Here is a 6000-nt window from a genome sequence, read left to right as displayed (position 1 = left end):
AAAGACCAAATTATCCATTACCTACCTTTGCTTATGGCCACCTTCATCTTGTGCCAAGAAAATCAAATGTTACAAACCATTTGATTAAGCTATCAAATTCTCGAATTAATTCAACCTCCATTTGAGTACACAAATGATAAGTTAGATGGAAAATAAAAATAAACTTGCGACAACAGTCAAATGAAAAGTTAGATTTCATATCTCCCATGATGCATTCAACTGTAAAGCATCACGATGTCTAGCATCATAACCATTTTCTATCTCTTAGATTGATTGTTATCGTCAGGTAAATCTTACTTTTCTCCATAACCACACATCTTCACCTCTTTAATGGGCTGTTCTTAAGTGACATTGTTGGACGCAATAGCCACTTATTTAGTCTCCTGTTCAATTTTAGGGGTATTGCAAATAGAACTTGTTCTTGCTATAGGTAAAAATAAAAAACACAATTGTCCATGCACATACCTTAGGAGCTTCAATAACAGTTAAGGCAAATATTTAATCAAGTAACATAACACAATTACAAATACTTAGCTAATCTTTTTGCACTTTACTGAAGGAGTAGTTCAAGACCAAGACAAAATGACTAACAATGGGTGATCAGATGAAACAAACTTCCATACAAACAAGTCATACGGTTAATCGTAAGTATAAATAAAACTCATACGGTCAATCCCAACTATAAGTATGATAAAACCCAGTCAAGAGTTTTGTCAAACACCTTACTTAGAAAGAAATTCTTTACAAAGAAATCATTTATATTTTCAAAAAAAAAGAGTTGAAGATAAATAAAAGGATTAGACAAAAAATTGATAAACCTGGCTGAAGCATTCAATCGATCAGTTGGAATGTTACATGAAACTTTCTTTATAATTTCACAAACACATTTGTTTTTAGCAATTGTGTAATCTGATATTTCGATTCACAAAAAGAATGAAGAAGAAAAAACTTATTCAAGTTGTCGCTAGTAAAGGTCTGAAGTGATTCCTTTACTGCCATAGAAAAATGGACAACTACAAAAAGCTTTGGTCTGATTACAACATGAATCTACTTCTAAAATTATTTTGGTATGTATTGAAATCAATATAGAAAGGTGATACTGACTTCACTTCTATTGTTTAACTTTCTTACAACCCACCAACAACAACAACAATTTCACATGGTATGTGCATAGTGCATACCATTTATCAAAAATATCTTTCTAACATTGATCTAATAGACCAATATCAAATCATAAATCTTAATTATAATCGATTTGTTTTTGGATATCACAAATATCTACACAAATTTGTCGACATCCACATAAAATTTCATACGGATTCACCAATCTTCAATCACCATAACAACAAAATATTAAAACCTGTCAACATTCATCATGAAGATCAACACTTTTCAAGAGAAAAAAAATACCCAAATACATAACACATTCAAGAAGAGATTCAAAAGTATTTCAGGTGAAGAAAGTAAGCAACTAAAGATTAAAAAGTAAACACATGAAATTATCTAGTTATATATTTGATGCATTTAAAACTCAATAGAATGGAACTTGTATATACACAAAGATTAGGATAATGAAAAATCATGTAGAATGGTTCACAATGGATGTACCTCCAAAGAAACAAATTAGACCTCGAGTCATCATTCCAAATATATGTACCCTAGATCAATCAATTTGATGAAGAAGACTCATCCTGCATACCAATCACAAACAAATCCATCCAGTTTACAACACAACATTCAAAGAAATACAACATTGAATTTAAAAGATTAGGGTTTACCATAGGCATGGTGGCTTCCCTTCACCTTCTTCTTCGGGTCCTGAGGAAAAAACCTTTAAATATAAATTGTCACAACTAGCAAATTAGGGTTGAGATTGTGATTCTTGTACGAGACAATTTCCCTCATGTAACCTTGCAACACCCCACTTAGTGAAATTCAAACTACAATGTTATTTAAAATCATACGTGCATACATTGTGAATCAAGCCTCGTACACGCCCAAAAACTCGATCCAATAGCTAAGTCCAAGCAAATTTGGGCTTTAGCCCAAGAATTCTCGGCCCAAAAACCCCTATTGGACCAAGGCCTTTTCTTTGGGCCTTATTGGGCCGAAAACCTTTCTTTGGACTTTATTGGGCCGAAAAATCTTTCTTTGGGTCCTATTGGGCCGATAACTCTTCATTGGGCCTTTTTGGGCCGAAAGCTTCTATTGGGCTTTCCATTGGGCCGAAAACCCTTCCTTAGGCCTTATTGGGCCGAAAACTCCCATCTTTGGGCTTTAATGGACCGAAAACTCCTATTGGTCCGAAAATTCCTATTGGGCCAAGCCAAAAATCAAAACCCACTTCTTTTGGGCTCTCTTTTGGGCCGAGAGCCCTAGAGTTCGGTTGAAGGTTGAACAAAAAAGAAAAAAAATGAAAAGGAAAAAGATAAGGGAAATTACATAGCCACCTCACTATTGTCTCCCATGTAACAAAGCTATAATCCTCCATATATTAATGTAAGCTTCACATCAACTAAGCTCAAAGTCAACTCTTATTCCTTCTCTCCCTCCTATCTCTCGGCCGCAACCTCCAACCCTCACACACACAAAACACTCTCATTCCTTCTCACTTAGTCTCAAGAATCCTCCTTCATTTTCTCTCAAAATTCGTGGGTGTGTGGTGCCATCCTCAAGATTTTCTTCAAACAACTCAAGAACTTGGTAAGTAATCTTGTAAACTTCAAGTATTTTGCATCACTTCAAACTAAAGCTCATGTTTACACACCATTTTTGTGTGTAGTCTCTTAGTACACTACCATTTTCGAGAATCTCTCCAAGGCAAGGCTAGGCTCGAAAATTTCCTTCTTCTTTCTTCTACCACTCGAAATCTTCAAGTTGAGCTTCATACCCCACTATTTTCTTGTTTTTTCATCCTTTTGGGGGGGGGGGGGGGGGAATACAAGTCAAGTTTTGTTTAAATCCTTGGATATTTGCATGCACTTGTGTGTTTGTGTAACTACTTGTGTTTGAAATGTTAAATACCTCAAGCTAACACTCCATAAACTCGAGATTTACAAGCCTCATGAGGCTAGAGTAAATCTATCATTTGGAAAGTTTCATGTATCATAGTCATGGGTTAAAAAGGAAACAAACGCTCAACTAAAAAGGGACTTAATAGATGCTAGAAATCATAAAGTACATGTTGATAACATCTTTGTGTTATAAAAGTTTTGTGGCTATGTTGTTCACCCAAAATGGCAAAAATATGGGTTTTATACTAAAAAATGTTAACTTTTGGGACATATATCTTTTAACATTTGTACTTACACAAATAATGGAATATAATAAATTTCAAGATTTTTATATGTATTTTGTGAAAATCGTGACATGCTAGAGTCACAACAAAATAGTATATCTTGTGTTACAAAACTCCTAAACTAAATTTTGGTGTGTTAAACAAAGTACAAAACTTGATTATTTTACTAAACATAATTTTTACTAGTGAAATAGTCGTAATATGTTGTCATCATTTTAATGGTTTAAAAACTTAAAGGATTATGCTATTTACACAACATATATTACAAGTAGACAAGTCCATTAATGATTATTTATAAAAAGTGTTATAAATAATTTATCCAAAATGGTATACAAAACAGAATTATTACGACAGAAAAAATTGTGTGTCATAATCTGTCCATCATAAAGCTTTTAAAAGTACAAGTTAGAAGTTATATGTCATAAAGCTGTAAAACGCGTGTCATAAAACTTCAAGTCACGAATTTACACTAGTAATGTTATTTTCACTATTCAATAATGGGAGTCAAAATTCGCGTAAATCTGTTAAGACACTTGTGAGACTTTCCTTCGGCGTACCTACCTAGAGTACATTGTAAGTCTTGTAGTTATAACCAGAGTCTCCTGGATGGAGAGCGAGGTAATTGTGTATAGATATATACGGGGTTGACACCCCCACACCTGAGCTGTTTGTTACAGCTAGACGGGGCCAGTCTAGGGTGACAAATATCTTACCGAAACTGACGCCTGAAGAACGTCATGACAGGCATATCAGTCATATCAAGCATGGTTGAAACGACTCACATAGGGATTAACAATGTTATTTTGGATTACGAAATTATACACTTCACTGGTTTTATAAAATATAAAACTACGCTGCATTTTTGTACATTAATATCACCACCCCAGTCTTAGGGTTTTAAGACTACAATTTTTCATAAAACAGGAAATATGAGATTTTCTGGGAACACACACTCTTTTTAATTACAAACAAAAGAAAACAAAGGGCACGCATGCAATGATTCACAGTTTTAGAAACGAGACTTACAAACCATTTTTCACAGAAAATATCAGATTTTCTGGAGTTTTACAAATTATTACAATCAAAGATGTTACAAAGCTTTTTATAGAAATATGCTTATGAACTCACCAACTTTTTAGTTGACGCTTTTCAAAATGATTTGTATTCTCAGGAACACAGTAATTAGGTACTTGGACTATGGATGTTGGATATTTTGGTGCAATTTAAATATTACATTTTTGTCACTTTTGTGTGATTTGTGAACAAATACAATTTGTAAACAATGTAATAATGTTATCTCAATGTATGCCGTTGGTTGCTATGTTTTCAATTATATTCAATTGTGATGATACAATACAATAACGTCATCCGCCCCCGGATGTTTTCGCCGTCCTTGTTCGGGGGTGTGACATACATAATCTTCTATTGAATCAAAAACAACCAAAACAAATGTGTTTAATCGATTGAATTTAAGAAGTTAATCATATTCAAATCACAACTAAATACTTTCAGACTGACAATAGGGTCGTGGCAACTTTTGCTTATTCGGGGGATGGATTTCAGGAGAAACCTAAGATTGTCGACGACCTCTGCGGCGATCTCAAATATAAAAAATTTGATTTGTTGATCTCATGGAGAACAACGATAAACATAAGAGAAAGGCGGTGGGCAGCTTGGAGAAGATGAATAATGAAAGAAAAAGAGATCTAGAGCAATAAAGGGGAGGGTGGCATCGACTTCTGATTGGAAGACAGAGAGCTGTATAACAGACAACGACTAGCGCATCGGCTTCAAACCAGGCAAAAAGCATAAAAAATCAGCAGTAAGAAAACAGCTAAAACCCAACCAAATAACCACTACCGAATACCAAGAAAGCTAAAAGCGAATTTACTGTTCATAAATGTGATGTGTATTAATATATTTATATGATATTAAAACCTTAGAACGTAATTGCCATATTTTTAACAGACTTGTCGTTGAATTTTAAAAAATGGCGTTTGATTTTCCGAGTCGAGATCCAGTTGGGGCTTTGTGCTTATAATTTGAAGATCGGTAAGTACTATTTTCTGGTGACGAGCTTCCTCCGTTTTTTCATATTTTTCGAGAAAGGGTAGAGTATTGTCTATTTTTTTTCCAAAAGTACTTCGTCCGTACTCGCTTTTCCGGATGCAGATATCGCCCATTTCCCTTTGTCCCTTCCCGGTGGTCAACGGAGGTGGACTTCCGGTGGACCCTCCCCCTCGGTGTCATCAAATTCATCATTAACGTCGGGGCCAAAACTCACATATGTCTCGGAAGTTCTTGGCCTTTTGTTGGAGGCGGTGGTCGATTTCGAATGTGCATCTGAATTAAGGACCCATTTTGGACCCTCACGGCAAACATTCCATAATTTTTGGTGGACAAATAGTTTACCGCCGTTGGAAAGCTTGTATGGGTAGCATGTGCTTGATAAAATATTGAAATCGGTGCCACCAATTTTGTGCATATTTTTAAAATTTTCAAATATGCCATTAAATTTGGTGCAAGCCGTTCGTAGACCACACCATTTCCCATTGACTCTTACGTCTGATTGTTTGCTTTCCTCATAGCACGTTAAAGTGTTCTAAAACACAATTCCAAAAACTTTGTTTTGATTGCGCGTTGCCGGTGCACGAGTCTTGCGATATGAAAATTCAATCTTTTGTTAAAGCTTCCTCCTCTTC

The sequence above is a fragment of the Lactuca virosa genome, chromosome 1, assembly GCF_052849685.1.
Source record: "Lactuca virosa cultivar CGN04683 chromosome 1, Lactuca_virosa_CGN04683_v6, whole genome shotgun sequence".
Taxonomy (NCBI): Eukaryota; Viridiplantae; Streptophyta; class Magnoliopsida; order Asterales; family Asteraceae; genus Lactuca; species Lactuca virosa.
This window is presented reverse-complemented; position numbering follows the sequence as displayed.